Genomic DNA, 21,300 nt, shown 5'->3' on the forward strand with positions numbered 1-21,300 from the left:
GAAAATCCCTGATGTTGGAGCTAAAGTGAAAACTCTAGTTACATAATTTGGCATCAGTTTATTCAGCTTCTCATCATTTGACTCCCCATTCTTCTCTGTCATTCAAGTAATAACCTAGTTCACGAACACTGCACGATTCATTGTCGAACCAGAGCTGCTCATTTCTTTCATGAGGGAAAAAACAGTTTCTTTGGCTTAAATTTACTTCCAGAAATTGAGATACTAAGGCTGCAGGCTTCCTGAAGCAAAGACAACTCCCTGTGTCTAGAAATAAGAGTTGTATCAGTATTTGGTTGTAATTGATAATTGGATGAATGCATAAGTTTTCTTGTAAGTAGAAACCAGTCTTGCTTTGGCTCCCAGCACTTAATTGTCTTTAGCTTCCTAACACAGGGGATGGCTGTTTCCAGTTTTCTTTCCTTCTCTGAACTTTTTTCCTCTTTCTGTAGGCTGCCCTTTCTCCTCACAGGCCAGTTACCTGTTCAAATTCTTGTCTTCCAAAGCTCAGTTCAGATCCTCAGTCCTTATTAGCTACGGGCACTTGTTTCTTTCCCTCTGGAAACATGATACTTGAGCATTTGAATTGTTTTCCGACTTCTGTCCTGATTTTCTTCCTCAGATTGTCCAATCCTTGGAAGACATACCACTACTTCGATTGCCTTTGTCTTTCTGCTTTTACTGATTGATAAATCATGTAAAAAACAAACAAAAACACAGTACTGTGTGAGTTGTTTTAGCCCAGAGTAACTGAATCAATTTAATGTTCGCCAAATTTCCTCTTCCATGTTGTACTGTTGATACAGTATCCTTGTTAGATTTTTGATACGGTGTGTGACTAAAACTGTGATTATAATTTGAGCTAATAGGTGATGCCCTGTGAATTTTTTAACATTATTAGTGAATTTTCAAGGAAGAATTATTGTCGACAACTATGTTTAACACACTTTTCAAAGCTGCAGGTAATTTAATTGCTGATCAGCAGCATGTCCATTACGTGAATGTCTGGTTTCAAATGTATTCTGACCAGTCTCTTGGTACAAGCTACCCCAAGTAGACCAAAATTGAGTAATGCGTCAGGTTCTGACTGACCAGAATGCAATTATGTAATTTGATTTCAAGTTAGTAATGCTTTGAGTTTTAACTGTCTTCTGTTAGTTTTTATTCTCCCCACCTCTAACCCCAAGTTAGCTTGTTTGGTTTTGCTTCATTTTGTCATTTCATTCCTGTGTTGCGGTTTGTGTAAAGTGTATCACTTCATGGCGTCCAATTAGAGGATCCTTAGATAAGCATGACCTGGCCTGCCTACATAAAAATGTTCTTTAAAATCTAGCTAGATTCCTTTTCCTATCTTCAACTAAGCCCACCAGAGCTCTTTGGATTAACTCATGGGCCATAACATAACAAAGAGAGGCTTTATTCTCCATTACTAAGTCTGGTCTCTACTTTGAAGTTGACCAAATTCCTTCTTTGGTTATATTCTTTACTGCAGTGTGAAACTAACCAATAGAAGGCTTTTAATTTTTTTTTTTTTAAACTCATACCAGAGTTACAGGTGACAAAACCTGGCAATTGTGTGATACTCATTTTAACAGTGACTGTTAAGGGGAAAAAAGTGTAATAACAAATCACACAAGAGCTATCTGTGATACATAGGAAGAGTTTGTTACATGCCTGTAAACCAGTGATTTTTATCCATTCCTCTCAGTGTATATCACCTCATGAAAGAATTTGGGTTTGTGGAAATGGTAATATTCTTGAATTGCAAGTAAATGCTTAATGCTATTTGGCCACTGATACAAGAATTGAATAAGAAATTTAAGAAGTCATACATAGACTTTGAGTAAAAGCAGTAGATTACATGCATCTCATTTTGTAGCCTCTTAAAACCCCACCAAAACAAAGGGCCTTTTTCCTCCAAGGCAGTATTTATGAGGAAATACTGGAAATACAGGAAAAGAGAAACACTAATAATTCTGTGGGAGCTGGAAAGATCTAGATAGAAGAGGCAACAAGCTGAGCAGGAGTGAAAAAGCTAAATTTTTTTTTTTAAAGATTTTATTTTTTTAACAGAGAGATTACAAGTAGGCAGAGAGGGGAGGAAGCAGGCTCCTTGCCGAGCAGAGAGCCCAATGTGGGGCTCGATCCCAGGACCCTGAGATCATGACCTGAGCCGAAGGCAGAGGCTTAACCCACTGAGCCACCCAGGTGCCCCGGGATAGAGCATCTTAAGCAGACTCCTTGCTGAGCACAAGGAGCCTGGCACAGGGCTCGATCTCACGTCCCTGAGATCATGACCTGAGCTGAAACTGAGTTGGATGCCTAACCAACTGTGCCACAAAGGTGCCCCAAAAAGCTAAATCTTAAAAGTAGTGGAGAGAACCAGGAGCTAACTCAATTCTAACCCCCATAAAAATCCCAAAAGATCTCAGGAATTCATAGCATTGAGTACTCCTGGAAATGAAGTTAAATTACAATTGTGAAAAATTTGCTTAAGAAGCCATTAATTCCTTGGTCTCTCCCCCTACACCTCACTCTAACATACACTGTGAATTGGAAATAACCAGTTAGTCTCTACTCCAGCAGAAGAATGGAGGTTTATGTGCTTATTCACTGGAGAAAACAAAGATAAGTCTCTTAATTAGTGGACGACAGGCCCAGCTGAGGGCAGGAATGCCAGACAGAAAATGAGAGAATCGAATGAATATGCAGACTGGTTGCTGGAACCTTTTCCTGTTCTCCTCTTCATTTGGTTCCCAGGATTCTGGAGAAAGGGCCTTTATACTCCAGGTGGGATAGAGTCTTCAGAATGGGCCAGCCCAGGAAGAAGAATCAAAATAATACTGAAAATCCCAAGTTCTCCAATAAAATGGCTCAGTCAGATCACCCAAAGAAACCCACAGATGATTAGCTTCACACAAATGGCTCAGAATTTCCAATCTTTGGTCCCTCACTATTAAATATTAACGGACAACCAAGAATTACCAGATATCTGAGGAAGCCATCTAATGGGAAAGATAGAGATAAAACAGAGAAGGGCATCTTTGCAATGTAAAGTGGGTGAAATATTTAAAAAGAGCTAGTATTAATAGCCTCGTGGACATAAGATACTAGCACTAAGAAACAGGATGTTCTAAATAACATGCAGAGGACAAAAACTGGAAATAGGACATATGAGAGCAGGAAGGAGAGAAACAAACTTGAACAGAGAGATGTAAAAGAAGACCAGTCCAAAAAAAAAAAAAAAATGACCAGTAAATTAGAGTTAAAATCTAAGAGGCTTATTATCTAAACAGAAGTCACAGAAAAAATAGAAAAAATGGAGATAAGAATAGAAATTTAAAAAAAATTCAAGAAAATTCCTTACAACTAAAAGACATGAATTTCAGGAGTACAAGTCTTTTGAGATGCCCTAACACCAGCATAAATAGGTCCACATCAGTATGAAACTTTAAACCCTGGGACCAAAAGTTCCTAAAACTCCCAAACAAGGGGGGGAAAAAAGTCATATAAAAAGGAAACTGAACTGCTTCAGACTTTGTATCAGTGACACTGGACTCTGGAAGGCAGTAGAGAAATTCCTTTAGAATTCTGAAGATAATTTTTTTAAAAAGATTTTATTTATTTATTTGACAGAGATCACAAGTAGGAAGAGAGGCAGGCAGAGAAAGAGGGGAAGCAGGCTCCCTGCTGAGCAGAGAGCCTGATGTGGGGCTCGATCCCAGTACACTGGGATCATGACCTGAGCTGAAGGCAGAGGCTTTAACCCACTGAGCCACCTGGACTCCCCTGAAGATAATTTTTTTTTTAAGTCATCTGCACCCAGCAGGAGGTTCTAACCCACAACCCAGAGATCAAGAGCTGTATACTCCACTGACTGAGCCAGCCAGGTAGCCCCAGAAATTATTTTTAGTCTAGGATTTTTATACCCAGCTACACTACTAATTAAGAGTGAGGAAAGAATTAGATATTATTTGGGGGTGACTGGGTGGCACAGTCAGTTAAGCATCCCACTCTTGGTTTTGGCTCAGGTCATGATCTCAGTATCGTACAATCAAGCCCCCCATGGGGCTCCGCACTCAGTGTGGAGTCTGCTTGAGCTTCTCTCTCCTTTGCCTCTGTCCCTCCCTCTCGTGCTTTCTTCCTCTAAAATAAATAAATAAATCTTTTTTTAAAAACGAGATTTTTTTTGATATGTAAAATCTGAAAATTTTTACTTTTTTTTTTTAATCACTCAGAAGGTCTTCACCAAAATGAGGGAGTAAACCAAGAAAGAGAGGTAATGGGGGTAATGGGGATGGGATCCTGCACAGACAAGGATGAGGTGAGAGAAGAGCAAAGGATCACAGCTGTATACGAGGCAAAGAGGGCAACCAGCCAGATTAAACCAAATGAAAAAGTCTCTGAAGAATCTTCACCAAGATTATGGAGCTAAATAGAATATCTGATATGCACCTGAATGCCTTCCAAGGAGATTTAGGCTATGAAGTAGCGAACTACAGCCTGAAGTCCAAATCTAACCTCAGATCTGATTGTTTGTTTGGGTTCTTTTTCCTCCCTATGAGCTATAAAGAGTTTTTTGTGTTTTGGGGTTTTTTTGTTTTTTTTTACATTTTTAAAGGGTTGGGGAAAAATACGTAACAGATACCGTATGTGATCCACAAAGGCTAAAGTAGTTACAGTCTCTCTTTTACGGCAGAAGTTTATAGAAGAACTGATACAGATTTGGGATTTTAATTAGACATCTGTATATAGGTGACCAAACAAAAACTCCCCACCCCACACACAATTATTAATTCCATGTGAAGCCAAAAGTCGTTTGGCTGAGGACATGGCACGTGTACACATATTATGTACAAATAGCAAAGTAAACACTGAAGATCAGCTAAAATGGTTGAATGTGGATGCCTCTAGGGATGACGGAATGGCAGAAGGAAGGAAGGTGGGATTATTGCTTTTTCATAAAAAATACATGTACAAGTATTGAATGTTTAGGATAATATTTGTCCATAATATTGATCAAAATAAATAGGAGCAGAGGAGGAGCTTTCTTAAGCTTTTAAGAAAGAATTAAACTCAGACCCCACAGTTCTTTGGAAACTGCTGGATAATTTTGAGTGACTGATTCTTTGTCCCCTAGCATCAAGCCCACCTTTGGTAGTTTTTATGAAAGGAGGCTCAGTTTCTAACATGAAGTTCAGCATACAACACAAAAGAAAACTGAAGAAGTGTAGTTTAGAGGGAGTTAAGGATAGTAATATTTGAAGGTTCTCTATTACATAAAATGGTTCAAAGTAGTCTGCATTGAGGAACTAATATTGGGGTGTAATGTTTATACAGCACAGAGATGAAAAGGAAGATGTTATCTTGAAAAAAAAAAGGCACAGGGAAGAATAAAATTATTATGATTATTAAATTATTATTTAAATTATTATTAAAGAGCACTGTTCTATGTTACAGTAGGAAATGTATTGAATCAGTATAAGAGCATTTTAAAGTTTGAATATTACAAATTGCAGTGTTTGACATATTGCTCTGCTGAATAATGGATATGCTGGGGATCTACATAATAGGACTCAAGGCCATCTTTGAAATCTTTTAGATACAAATGAACTTACCTTGTTAGGTACATCAATTACTTAGGCGCTTGGCAGATACAAAGATAAAAAATTATGAGGGGATATTTATTCCTCTTTCACCCTAAAATGAGCAAAGAGAATAATATACTCTATGTTTACATAGAAAATTTGTACCAAAGAAGTCAGAACTCTGAAAATAATCAATGATTAATCACCACTGTACCACTGTGAATTAGATGAGTATCTTGTTTTATATCTACCTGCAGAGACATCTAAATGAAAGCATGACAATAAATATTGCTAGCTTTCTATGTGGCTGAGGGTTACGGAACTTCACTTTTAAAGAAAAGCCTGCTCGATTGTACAGAAAAAAAAAAAAATCAAGCTTTTATTTAAAAACACTCTTCAAACCTTAAACTTAAAGAAATGACTTTCACAGCAACAAAACCATGACAATATTCTGAAATCTTGGGGGACTGTATTTTATCTGTTTTATTTCCTAATGCTGTCAGGAGTGAAGGGGACAGGCTATTTCTCCTCCTACCCTTAGAATACCATAGGTATTCTAGAATGGTCTGAAGATGACAAGGACTAAGACCTGTGTGCATTCCTGCACCAGAAGATTATCATTTCTTTATTCCCCAGAGAAAAGTTTTTCCTCCTCTTTCTCCTAAAAATGACACACACAAAACAAAACCCTTTCTAAAACTACCGTGATAATTTTCTGTCAAACATGAAAGGCTTTCCAACTTTTGTTGGACATGTCACCAAGGCTTCTTGGAGTTGGAATTGCTTCTAGATTCTGAATGGACTCACACTCACACTCCCTTGGGTGAATGGTGAGGTGCGGCGGCAACTTTCCCTATTCTTCCTTTCACAGGACTCACAGGAAGTGGTGGAAAACCAGAGAGCTTAGAGGATTGCAGTGCCAAATTACACATGGCATCATTGTAATGGGGGGTGGGGGAAGATTCTAGCACCCCAGCCTGATTCCCCACAATATCTCATAAATTCTACAGAAGAATAAATAGAAGCTTTAATTGGCTATGTGTACAACTGTAGCATTATTGGAGAAACACTTTGGATGTCTTGAAGGCTGGTTTTGGCCATTGTAAAAATGTCTACCAAATGAGCAGATTATTATAAAATTGAAAGGGCCAATAGAACTTCAAAGATGAGGCTTACCTATCAGAATGTGGGGTATTTAGTCATTGAAAGATGTGTTAAGTTTCTTGCCTTGACAATGTGATTATTGTAAAATACTGGCAATGCTAATGTTTTGACCAAAAATGAAGCAAATGGAGGAGATTTTGTTTAATGTTTTGTTTTTTTCAAACTGCTTGTGATCCTGGAATGGCATCAGATAAGCTCTGTCTAAAAGACTAAAAATTAGAAATAAAGTCAGATACTTGGGGATAATAAGAAAGAACTGAATACAATAATATGTTAGGTGTAAATTATTTAGGTCTTCTAGGCAGTTTACTAAGAATATTTTCCTTTGAGAAAATTAGCGATAATTTACAAATGTTATTTTTTCCTGCTGATTTGTTTAAAATTTCTAAGTGTTTATTTTATTATTTTTTCCCCCAAAGATTTATTTGACAGAGAGAAGATGCACAAGCAGGGGCAGTGGGAGAGGGAGAAGCAGGCTCCCCATTGAGCAGGGAGCCTGATGTGGGGCTTGATCCCAGGACCCCAGGATCATGACCTGAGCCGAAGGCAGATGCTTAACCAACTGAGCCACCCAGGTGCCCCTAAGTGTTTATTTTTAAATTTTTATTTTTAAAATATTTTATTTATTTATTTGTCAGAGAGAGAGAGAGAGAGCACAAACACGGGGAGAGGCAGAGGGAGGGGGAGAGGGAGAGGGAGAATGGACTGTGCACTGATGAGGGAACCTGATGGGGGGCTGGATCCCAGGACCCTGGGATCATGACCTGAGCTGAAGGCAGATGCTTAACTGACTGAGCCACCCAGGAATCCCTTAAATTTTGTAAGTGTTATTTATTATATTTAAAAAAGTTATGTATTTGTATTTATATATACATATATATATATAAAGTGTATATATTTATAACTATTAAATTTTAAAGCAAAAATGATCACACTGTCTTGTGGGGTTTGTGACATAGATGTAATATATTTGACAAATATAGCAAAAGGCAAACCCCCCCCCCAGATTTACATAGTAAATAGACTCATAAGGTTGCAAAGTTTCTGCATTTTACATGTGGTATAATAGTAATTCTAGACCATGAAAAGTTAGAGATGTATATTGTAATCCCTAGAATAACCAGTAAGAAAATACCAAGAGGTATAGCAAAAAGCCAATAGATAAATAAACTAGAATTCTAAAATTTTCTTATGTACAATTTTCTTGTATGTATGTTTAATTAAAAAAGAGACAGGAGGGGTGCATGGATGGTTTGGTTGGTTGAGTGCCTGAATCTTGATTTTGGTTCAGATCGTAACCTCGGGGTCCCGGGATGGAGCCCCACCTTGGCCTCCGTGCTCAGCAAGGAGTCTGCTGGGGATGCTCTCTCCCCATCTCCTGCTACCCCTACCCCTGCTCACATGTGCACACACTGTCTCTAAAATAAATAAATCTTTGAAAAATTTAAATTACATTAAAAAAGTTAAAAGAAGGCAGGAAAGTAGGAAGAGAGGAACAATAGCACAACAAAACCCAGTGGGAACACAAAAGAAAACAAATAGTAAAATGATGGACCCGAAACCCAAAATGTTAATGGAATAACAAACTACAGACTTTTTTTTTAAAGTTAAGTGAGTTCATTTTTGGAGCTGTTTGTTCCTTATTTTTAGGGGAAACAAATAAACAAAATAGCTCCAGATAGCCGGTGTAATTACACAGATGCAAAGCAAAGGATCTACTCGTTGACCTGGAGTGAAAGAAAAGAGATAACACAATACCAGTGACCAAGAGAACTGAGATTTGTTGACATGAGAAGGGGCCAATTTTTGGACAGTTGTGGTCAAAATGAATCTGGGCTCGGGTGAGCAGAGACAGTCTTGTAAATTCAGTGGTTACAACCAAAGAGCGTGTTGAAAACCAGGCACTTTGTCAGACATAAATCAACATGTACCATGTGCCAGGATACTGTCCCAAGTTCTTTAACACATATTACCTACCTTACCGTAATCCTGTAATGTGCTTATTATTATAATACAACTTTATATTTAATTTATATTTACATTAATGCCCCTGAAGGTCAACTGACCTGTTTTTCTGCATGGAATCATAGCTAGTAAGAGACAGAGCTGGGTGTTCTGATTTCAACTCCTTGACTCTTTCCACAATAGCATACTTGTCTCAAGAGTCAGGAGACCAACTCTAAGTACAGGGCAGCCATCAGAGTCAAGGAGTTAGGGAAACTAGATATGGAAGTGACTTTCAGCTCATCTAGAGAGCTTCCCAATCTCCCTGTAGGGCAAGAGTCCATTCCAGGGGTCATGCCTGGGTCTCTAGGTGAGCCCTGATCAGTGGATTAATCTGCTCAGTGAGGGAAGTGCAGATCCTGACTGTGCCTTGGAAGAGCAGTGGAGGAGGATCAGAGCTGCCATGTATAGGAACAGACCCCCGCGCTTGTATGGGCCTCAAGGGAATGTTTCGTCCACTGACTTGAAAAAACTTCATCCAAGCCAAATAATACAAGTCACTGTAGGAACAGAATGACAAGCACATTCCTTGAGATTATACCTAAAAGGGAAGCAAGAATAAAGGGAAAGTGGGGGATGTTCCCAGGCCTTTGATCTTGTCTACCTGCCACAGGCCTCTCCTCCCCCTCTGAGAGACTTCCTGAGGCAGGAAATGGTGACATCACCCTGTGTTTGTCAGCACTCTCTTGCTCTGAGTCATCAGGATTGTTGGCATGGTTTTCCATAAGATTTTCCAGTAGATGATTTACTCCCCTTTTAGGGGCTTGGCATTGTGTTGGGTAGCTATTACTCAATGAACTGCCAGACTTCTATTCGATGGGATTTCCTCTTCAGAATGTCATTCAGAATCCTTACAAATCTTTTTTTTTTTTTTAAACATTACCTTTATATTAGCTAACTCTAAGTTTGGAGAGGAGGTCATAAAAATACAAAGTGGTTTCCAATTATTGGTTATTCCAAACAGTGCCATAGGAGACATCTTCCTACCTAAATGTGTGCATGTGGATGACTGTTTCTGTACGACAGATCTCTAGAGGAAGAACTGAGGGGTTGGGTGATACAAGCATTTATGTTGTTTTAACTGGTCATTAAAAAAATATTTTGATTATGGAAACTTGAAAACAAATGTGAAAATAGAGAGAACAGTATAATGAACACTCACTGAACCTTTTATGTAGCTTTCACAAGCATCAATTCACAGACAACTTTAATTTATTTATACTCCTACGTTTTTCCTTGTCCTCTCTCTCCTGGAGGGAATGATCCCTTTTGATTATCTTAAAGCAAACCTCAGACATATAATTTCATTTATGACTATTTCAGTATGCATGACTTAGAGGTTATTCCTTTTTAAATAAACAGAACCACAACACCTTTCTCATACTTCAAAATTAAATAATTTCTTCATATCATCTTGATAGGTCATTTTAAATCTGAATAGGCTCTCAAAAATTGTCCTTCAAAAAAAAAAAAAAAGTACTAATTCATCCTTCCACCAACAGTGCTGCTCTTAGAACCAAAATGCTGGAGGGAAAGGCAGGGTATAAGGGAAGGAACTTGCATTAGCCAATGTTGAAACCTAAAGAACGACACCAAGAAATGGCAGTGTAGCAAGAGCGGAAACTGAACCCACGAGGGCTCTATGAGCTCTCATACATTTAACTCCCCTAAAGAACAGTCTTGAATAACAGACAACATCAAAAGGCAGCTGTGCTTTTCTCAGAATAAAACAGCTGAGCCAAACAACCAAAACCAAACAGCTGTACTGCCTTTGGATTTAGTGTTACATTAAAATTAGATGGTTTCTTTCTCCAGCCTCTCTCTCTCTCTCTCTTTTTTTTTTTTTTCTGAAAGAAACAATTGAAGAGTTTTATTTCAGACATAAATGTTATGTTCCAATCATTTGCACACAGCCCACAGTGAAATGTTAGTTATTATGAAAATTTGACTGATAGCATTGTCACTCGTAAGTATAGACCCTCTCTGTAGTGTTTTCATTATTTATACTACTTAATTATTTAGAATTTGCCTGTGTACAGTGAATACTATGATCCTGAAGGAGAAGTTCAGTTGCAAATTTTTCAGATATTTTATTTGTAAAAAATATGAAAATACTCTTTTGGATTAAAACAACTTAAACTTGATCTCTAAACAAGTATTTTATTTTTTTATTATTATTTTGAGCAAGTATTATTTTAAACAAGTATTAGTCCTTTCATTTATAGAAAAGTTAATTATTATCCATCAATCTAAACTGAAGAATCCATGAAGGCAAAGACAAACATGGTCTTAACTCTCCCTTACAATAAACTTCCCCTCAAAAAGTAATACTATGCATTAAATTTTTACATTACAAAATATTACATGTCCATAGTGGAAAATAGAGTTAAGATGAAAAAAGAAAAGAAATGCTCCACCATTTATTCTTCAGAAACTCACCTGGTAATCTGTGCTAGAGATAGCCATCCTCCATATTCAGCCATTTGTAAGTCCATTTTGCAAATTCAAGGTTATTGTGTTCTGTAATGTGCTTTGTTTTCTGCATATGTCAGCATAATTTTTCCATGTCATTTGACTTTTTTCACAGTGAAATTAACGTAGCTCACAAAAGTGTTTTTAACTTTTCTTCACATGCGTCCATTCTGGGCCTGAGAATGTGCAAAAGCAGGCAAAAGGAGATGGACTTCAGACCAATGCTTGTCAAATTATCTGTGATGAAGGACCAGTTTTCAAAATTTCCAGCCAATTGTGGACTGCTATTTCTGAAACATATGATACAAATAAGAAAAGTAAAATATTAACAGATAAATGATTTTTGGGAAAATATTAAAAAAGTAATAGAAAAATGAGATAAAGTTAGACAAAGTACTAGCCCATTTCTTTTTTTAATTAACATATAATATATTATTTGCCCCAGGAGTACAGGTCTGTGACTCATCAGGCTTACACATTTCAAACCACTGACCATAGCACATACCCTCCCCAATGTCCGTAACCCAGCCATCCTACCCCTACTCCCCTCCCAGCAACCCTCAGTTTGTTTCATGAGATTAAGAGGCTCTTATGGTTTGTCTCCCTCCTGATCCCATCCTGTTGCATTATTTTTTCCCTCCCTACCTCCCACAACCTCCCACCTTGCCTCTCAAATTCCTCATATCAGAGAGATCATATAATTGTCTTTCTCTGATTGACTTATTTTGCTGAGCATAATACCCTCTAGTTCCATCCATGTCATTGCCAATGGCAAGATTTCAGGGTTTTTTGATCGCTGCATAGCATTCCATTGTGGGTGTATATGTGTGTGTGTGTGTGTGTGTGTGTCTCATGTCTTCTTTATCCATTCATCTGTTGATGAACATCTAGGTTCTCTGCATAGCTTTCTCACCACCCTCTCCCTACAACCCTCCCCCTGCAATCCTGTTTGTTTTGTGAGATTAAGAGTCTCTTACAGTTTGTCTCCCTCTCGACCCCATCTTGTTTCATTTTTTTCCTTCCCTACCCTTCAAACCCCCACATGCCTCTCAGATTTCTCATATCAGGGAGATTATATGATGATCGCCTTTCTCTGATTGACTTATTTCACTCAGCATAATACCCTCTAGTTCCATCCACGTCATCGCAAATGGCAAGATTGCATTTCGTTTGATGGCTGCATAGTATTCCATTGAACATATATATACCCCATCATCTTTATCCATTCATCTGTTGATGAACATCTAGGTTCTTTCCATAGTTTGGCTGTTGTGGACATTGTTGCTATAAACACTCAGGTGCATGTGCCCCTTCAGATCACGACATTTGTATCTTTAGGGTAAACACCCAGTACTGCGATTGTTGGGTGATAGTGTAGCTCTATTTTCAACTTTCTGAGGAAACTCCATGCTGTTTTCCAGAGTGGCTGCACCAGCTTGCATTCCCACCAACAGTGTAGGAAGGTTCCCCTTTCTCCACATCCTCACCAGCATCTGTAGTTTTCTGACTTGTTAATTTTAGCCATTCTGACTGGTGTGAGGTGGTATCTCATTGTGGTTTTGATTTGTATTTCCCTAATGCTGAATGATGTGGAGCACTTTTTCATGTGTCTTTTGGCCATCTGGATGTTTTCTTTGCAGAAATGTTGGTTCATATCCTCTGCCCATTTCTTGATTGGATTATTTGTTCTTTTGGTGTTGAGTTTGAGAAGTCCTTTATAGATTTTGGGTACTAGCCCTTTATCTTATATGTCATTTGTGAATATCTTCTCCCATTCTGTCAGTTGTCTTTTGGTTTTGTCGACTGTGTTTCCTTTGCTGTGCAAAAGCTTTTGATCTTGATGAAATCCCAATAGTTCATTTTTGTCCTTGCTTCCCTTGCCTATTTCCTTGGCAATATTTCTAGGAAGAAGTTGCTGTGGCTGAGGTTGAAGAGGTTGCAGCCTGTGTTCTCCTCAAGAATTTTGATGGATTCCTTTCTCACATTGAGGTCTTTTATCCATTTTGAGTCTTATTTTTCTGTGTGGTGTAAGGAAGTGGTCCAGTTTTACTTTTCTGCATGTGGCTGTCCAATTTTCCCAATACCATATGTTGAAGAGACTGTCTTTTTTTTTCCACTGGACATTCTTTACTGCTTTGCTGAAGATTAGTTGTCCATAGAGTTGAGGGTCTATTTCTGGGCTCTATATTCTGTTACATTAATCTATGTGTCTGTTTTTGTGCCAGTACCATCCTGTCTTGATGATTACAGCTTTGTAATAGAGCTTGAAGTCTGGAATTGTGATGCTGCCAAATTTGGTTTTCTTTTTTCAACATTCTTCTGACTATTTGGGGTCTTCTCTGGTTCCATATTAATTTTAGAATTATTTGTTCCATTTATTTGAGAAACATGGGTGGTATTTTGATAGGGATTACATTAAACACATAGATTGCTTTAGGTAGCCTAGACGTTTTCACAATATTTGTTCTTCCAATCTATGAGCATGGAATGTTTTTTCATTTTTTTGTGTCTTCCTCCATTTCTTTCATGAATACTTTATAGTTTTCTGAGTGCAGATTCTTTGCCTCTTTGGTTAGGTTTATTCCTAGGTATCTTATGGTTTTGGGTACAATTGAAAATGGGATCGACTGTTTATTTCTCTTTCATCTGTCTTGCTGTTGGCATATAGAAATGCAACTGATTTCTGTGCATTAATTTGATATCCTGACACTTTATTGAATTCCTGTATGAGTTCTAGCAGTTTTGGAGTGGTGTCTTTTGGGTTTTCCACATAAAGTATCATGTATCTGCAAAGAGTGAGAATTTGACTTCTTCTTTGCTGATTCAGATGCCTTTTATTTGTTTTTGTTGTCTGATTGCTGAGGCTAGGACTTCTAGTACTATGCTGAATAGCAGTGGTGATGGTGAACAGCCCTGCCATGTTCTTGACCTTGAGGGGAAAGCTCTCAGTTTTTCCCCATTAAGAATAATATTCGCTGTGGGTTTTTCATAGATGGCTTTGAAAATATTGAGGTATGTGCCCTCTATCCCTACACTTTTAAGAGTTTTGATCAGGAAGGGATGCTGTACTTTGTCAAATGCTTTTTCAGCATCTATTGAGAGTATCATATGGTTCTTGTGCTTTCTTTTATTAATGTATTATATCATATTGGTTGATTTGCAAGTTGAACCAAACTTGCAGCCCAGGAATAAATCCCACTTGGTCATGGTGAATAACTCTTTTAATGTACTGTTGGCTCCTATTGGCTAGTATTTTGGTGAGAATTTTTGCATCTGTGTTCATCAAGGATATTGGTCTGTAATTCTCTTTTTTGATGGGGTCTTTGTCTGGTTTTGGGATCAAGGTCATACTGGCCTCATAAAATGAGTTTGGAAGTTTTCCTTCCATTTCTACTTTTTGGAACAGTTTCAGGATAATAGGAATTAATTCTTCTTTAAATGTTTGGTAGAATTCCCCTGGGAAGCCGTCTGCCCCCTGGGCTTTTGTTTGTTGGGAGATTTTTGATGACTGCTTCAATCTCCTTACTGGTTATGGGTCTGCTCACGTTTTCTATTTCTTCTTGGTTCCGTTTTGGTTGTTTATATGACTCTAGGAATGCATCCATTTCTTCCAGATTGTCAAATTTGCTGGTGTATATTTGCTCATAATATCTTCTTATAATTGTTTGTGTTTCTTTGATTTTGGTTGTGATCTCTTTCATCATGATTTTACTAATGTGGGTCCTCTCTTTCTCTCTCTATCTCCCCCCCCCCTTTTAAATAAGTCTGGCCAGGGGTTTATAAATCTTATTAATTCTTTCAATGAACCAGCTCCTAGTTTCATTGATTTGTTCCACTGTTCTTTTGGTTTCTATTTCATTGATTTCTGCTCTTATCTTTATTATTTCTCTTCTCCTGCTGGGTTTAGGCTTTCTTTGCTATTCTTTCTACAGCTCCTTTAGGCGTAGGGTTAGGTCGTGTACTTGAGAGATTTCATGTTTCTTGAGAAAGCCTTGTATTGCTATATACTTTCCTCTCAGGACTACCTTTGCTGTGCCTCACAGATTTTGAACAGTTGCATTTACATGTTTATTTGTTTCCATGAATTTTTTCAATTCTTTAATTTCCTGGTTGACCCATTCATTCTTTAGTAGAATGCTCTTTAGCCTCCATGTATTTGAGTTCTTTCCAACTTTCCTCTTGTGATTGAGTTCTAGTTTCAAAGCATTGTGGTCTGAAAATATGCAGGGAATGATCCCAATCTTTTGGTACCAGTTGACACCTGATTTGTGACACAGGATATGATCTATTCTAGAGAATGTTCCACGTGCACTAGAGAAAAATGTGTATTCTGTTGTTTTGGGATGGAATGTTCTAAATATATCTGTGATCTCCATCTGGTCTAGTGTGTCATTTAGAGTCTTTATTTCATTGTTGATCTTTTGCTTAGAATGTCTGTCCATTTCAATGAGGGGGGTGTTAAAGTTCCTGACTATTATTGTGTTATTGTGGATGTTTTTCTTTTATTTTGTTATTAATTGGTTAGGGGCATAGATATTTAAAGTTGTCAGATCTTGTTGTACAGATTATTTAAATATGATATTGTGTCCTTCTTCATCACTTATTATGGTCTTTAGTTTAAAATCTAATTTATCTGATGTAAGGATTGCCACTCCAGCTTTCTTTTGATGTCCATTAGCATGGTAAATCATTTCCCACCCCCTCATTTAACATCTGGAGGTGTCTTTGGTCTAAAATGCATTTCTTGTAGACAGCATAGTGATATGTCTTGTTTTTGTTGTTGTTGTTGTTTCAATCCATTCTGATACCTTATATCTTTTGATTAGGGCATTTAGCCAATTTACATTCAGGTAACTATTGAATGATATGAATTTAGTGCCACTGTATTGCCTGTAAGGTGACTGTTACTGTATATTGTCTCTGTTCCTTTCTGGTCTGTTACTTTTAGGCTCTATCTTTGCTTAGAGAACCACTTTCAATATTTCCTGTGGGGCTGGTTTGGTGTTTGCATATTTTTTTAGTTTTTGTATGTCCTGGAAGCTTTTTATCTCTCCTTTTATTTTCAGTGACAGCCTAGCTGGATATAGTATTCTTGGCTGCATACTTTTTCTCATTTAGTGCTCTGAATATATCATGCCAGTCCTTTCTGGCCTGCCAGGTCTCTGTGGGTAGGTCTGTTGCCCATCTAATCTATCTACCATTGTATGTTACACACCTCTTGTCCCAAGCTGCTTTCAGGATTTTCTCTTTGTCACTGAGACTTCTAAGTTTTACTATAAGATGATGCGGTATGGACCTATTTTTATTGATTTTGAGGGGAGTTCTCTATGCCTCCTGGATTTGATGCTTGTTTCCTTTGCCAAATTAGGTAAATTCTCTGCTGTAATTTGCTCCAATATACCTTTTGCCACTCACTCTCTCTTCTTCTGGGATCCCAGTTATTCTAATACTGTTTCATCTTATGGTATCACTTATTTCTCGAATTCTTCCCTCGTGGTCCAGTAGTTGTTTGTCTCACTTTTTCTCAGCTTCTTTATTCTCCATCATTTGGTCTTTTATATCACTAATTCTCTCTTCTGCTTCATTTATCCTAGCAATAAGAGCCTCCTTTTTTTATTGCACCTCATTAATAGCCTTTCAATTTCATTAGACTTTAGTTTTTTTATTTCTCCAGAAGGGGATTCTCTATCTTTCATTTTCTTTTTTTTCTTTTTTAAATCTCAGCTAGCACTTTGCTAATCATCTTTCTGAACTCTAGTTCTAACATATTAGTAATGTCCATATTGATTATGTCCCTAGCTATTGGTACTGCCTCTTGTTCTATGTGTGTGTGTTTGTGGGGTGAGTTTTTCTGTCTTGTCATTTTATACAGATAAGAATAGATGAACCAAAGAACAGAATTTTAAAAGGGTAGCAATGACCCCAGAAAGAAATACACTAACTAAATCAGAAGAGACCCAAAACTTGGGGGGAGAAAAAAGGGGGAAAAAGGAGGGGAAAAAGAAAAAAAATATGTATGTATTAGACTGGTGAATAGAACAGAGCCACACACTTGATTTGGGGTGTACTTTGGTCTGTTAGAGGAAACTACCTCCCAAAATTTTAAAGAAGGAAAAACATACACACACACACACACACACACACACACACAAATAAGGGTAAGCATGATAAGGGATGGAATATGAGTGTAAAGATACAAATTTAAAAAGATTCAAAAAAGGAATTGATAAAATAAGAAGTTGGTTAGAAAAGAGGAAAGAATGTGAGCAGACTGGAGACTAGAACAAATCCATGTGCTAGATTTAGGGTATATTTTGATCTATTAGAAGAAATAGTATCCCAAAGTTTTAAAGAATAAAAACTATATGTATACAAAAAATAAAGTTAAATACAATCAAGGGATAAAATGTGAGTATAAAAATGAAAATTAAGAAATAGTTTAGAAAACATATTGATAAAATAAAATAGCTAAAAGTGTTAAAATAGGAAAGAGAAAAATTAAAAAATATAATAAGAAAAAAATAAAATTAAATAAATTTAACTTTGAAAGACTAAGGGATCATGGGAGAAAAGCTATGAATTTTATGTGTTGCTTTCCCCTAGCTCTGGAGTTCCACAGTTCCCATTGATTGGTGAACTTAGTCTTGACTAGATGTTCTTGTTGATCTTCTGGAGAAGGGGCCTGTTGCAGTGATTCTCAAATGTCTTTGCCTGAGGCAGAATTGCACCACGCTTGCCAGAGACTGGGCTAAGTAATCTTCTCGGGTTCACTCTTGGTAGCTTTTGTTCTCTGGATGCTTTCTGTAGAGCTCTGGAAGACGGGAATGAAAATGGCGGCCTCCCAGTCTCCAGCGCCGTAAGAGTTGAGAGCTCAGGGCCCCACTCCTCAGTGTGCCCTCAGAGAAAAACAGTCAATCCCTCCTGTCTCCCTGGTCTCCGGCTGTGCTCCATGCTCACCTGGCCTGTGACCAAGTGTTTCTATCTATGGCGCAGAGCCCTGTTTGGAATCTCTAAACCCAGCAGATTCTTGCCATGCTGCTCTTTCCAGGGGAGCATGGTGAATCTCCCCAGATCGGCCAGTTGTGGGGTCCTTGCTTGAAGAGCAGTGTCTCGGATCACAGTTTAAGATAATCCTGAGCTGAGAGCCCCTCCTTGGCTCCATCTCTGAAGCGGCTTCCCCATTCCAATACCTGGGAGCTCTGCCACACTCAGACATCCCTGGTCTTTTTGTGGCCCCACGGGTCCTGAGACTACACTGTCCCTGCCAGGGCTCCACCCCTCATTTATCCTCTGGAGCGACATCACTCAGGGGAGCAGACTTCTAAAAGTTCCTATTTTGTGCTCTGCTGCTCTACCACTTGCCGGGACCTGGCCCCTCCCCCACATGGTCTATCTTCCTGTATTTTGCCTCAGATTCACTTCTACTTGTGTCCTACCTTCTGGAAAGTGGTCGTTTTTCTGTTCCTAGAATTGCTGCTCTTCTTCTCTTCTCTCTCCTATTGAATTTGTAGCTGTTCAGAATGGTTTGATAACTACCTAGCTGAACTCCTGCACCTGATGATATTCTACTTCTCCACCATCTTGCTCCTCCTCCAGCCCATATCTTTTTGTTATTAGATGTGATAGATATAAAATTCCTCTGAGAAATTATTCTATATACTTCTGTTTTTTCTCAATATTTGTATTGATATCACAGGCCAGTGATAGCTACATGGACTACACTTTGATTATACTGCTTTACACTTTGCCGTGAACACTAAATAAATGTTTCTCTTCATAGGGAGTCATGAATGGAAAGTTTAAATAATACTATCAATTTATTGTTTGCGATTAAAACCAGCACCCTTCCACTTTCCACAACAAGGACCAGATATCAGGAGTGATTCCAGACTACTCTCTGGATGGGCCAACAAATAGAGAAGTCCTATACAGATCTTGCTTTTGCTGTGATTGCTTCTTTTAAGCAGCTTTATTGAGGTAGAATTGACATATAGTAAAGTGCACGTATTTAAAGCATACAATCTTGTTAGTTTTTATGTATGTATATATCTATAAAACCATCTTCACAGTCAATATAATGAACATATACATCAACCTAAAAAGTCTCCTCATTACCCTCTTATAATTTCCTTCTCCCCCTTTTGCTGTCCCCTTTTTCCAGGCAACCCCAGATCTGCTTTCTGTCACAATAATTTTGTATTTTAAGAGTTTTAGATAAATGAAATCATACAATATGTACTCTTTGGTTGTCTAGTTTCTTTTAATTGTTTTGAGTATATATGATATAAATACCTTGAGATTTATTCACATTGCATGTATCAAGATTTCATTCCTTTTATTGGTCAGTAATAAGTATCCAATGGTCTTGATAGACCCCAGTTTCTATATCCATTTACCTGTTGATAGACATTTAGTTGGTTCTCAATTTCATTGATGATAAATAAATAAAGGGGCTATGAACATTTGTGTAGAAATCTGTGTATCGACATAAGCTTTCTTTTCTCCTGGGTAAGTAATTAGGTGTGAACTATCTTGATCATATGCTACATGCATCTTGAACTTTTTAAGAAACTGCTAAACTGTTTTCCAAAGGGGTTATATCATTTTATATCCCCACAGGCAGTGAATGAGAATTTCAGTTACTCCACATCCTTGCCAACACTTGTTCGGCCAGTCTTTTTAATTTTGGCTATTCTATTAGATACGAAGTGGCATCTCATTGTGGTTTTAATTTGCATTTCCCTAATGGTTAATGATGTTGAGCATCTTTTCATGTGCTTACTTGCTATCATCAGTACATCTTTGGTGAAGTGTCTGTTTAAATCTTCTGCCCGCTTAAAGAATTGTGTTACTTTCTTCTTAAGATTTCTTAATATAGTCTAGATACAAGTCAGATTTATTAGATATACCCTTGGTAGATTTTTCTCCCAATCAGTGCTTCTTCTCTTCATTCTTCTAACATGACTTCCAATGAGTAGAAGTCTTTAATTTTGATGATGAATTTTGAAAGTTATCATTGGTCCTAGATGACTTGCCTCTGCTAGAAGAGAAGCCAAGTTCCAGAATGAAGAAATAAGAACAAAATAATTCAGGAAGTACATGGTGTTGCGAAGTCTCACCACCAACCACAGAAGAAGGAATAGGCTAGCCAGCTGTTTTTCACTGAAGGGGGAACCTGTTGTCTCAAGTTATAAGAGTGTAGAGAATTTCCCAGCTTAAAGCAGCAGTTTAGAAATGAAGAATGCCTGAAACCACTCTTTGATTTGGTTTAGATGATTGAGGATGACCATAAAGTAACCCACTCTATTAGTTTGCTGGGACTGCCATGACTGGGTGGCTGAAGCAACAACGACATATTGTCTCACAGTTCTGGAGACTGCAAGTCTGAGGTTTATGTGTTAGCAAGACTGGCTTCTTCTGAGGCCTTCCTCTTTAACGTGTTGATGGCCACCTTCATGTTCACAGGGTCCTCTGTGTGTGTGTGTGTGTGTATCCAAATCTCTCCTTAAAAGAACAACAGTCAGGAGCACCTGGTTGGCTCAGTCGTTAAGTGTCTGCCTTCAGCTCAGGTCATGATCCTAGAGTCCTGGAATCAAGCCCCCACTTTGGGCTCCCTGCTCAGTGGGGAGTCTGCTTCTCCCTCTTTCTCTGCCCCTCCCCCCACTTGTGCACCCTGTCTCTCTCTTTTTCTCTCACTCAAATAATAAATGCCATCTTAAAAAAAAAAAAAGAAAGAAAGAAAAGAAAAACAGTCTTACCGGATTAGGGGTTACCCTAATGATCTCTAACCATAATTATTTCTTTAAAGACCCCTACCTCCAAATACAGTCATGTTTTGAGGTAGTGGGAGTTAAGACTTCAATATATGAATTTGGAGGGACATAATTTAGCCCCTAACACACACCTAAATGAAAGGCTAACCACTCATTCAGAAGGACTATATTTTGAATTCTTTCAGTGCTGGTATGGAATGAAAGTGAATGGACTTCCTGAAGGACTCCAAGAATGACCAGGTCGCATTAAGTAGTAGCTATTTGTAAGCAAATCTGTATAACAGTAGATGAATAGTCTGGAT

Source organism: Mustela nivalis (assembly GCF_964662115.1).
Source record: "Mustela nivalis genome assembly, chromosome: 15".
Taxonomy (NCBI): Eukaryota; Metazoa; Chordata; class Mammalia; order Carnivora; family Mustelidae; genus Mustela; species Mustela nivalis.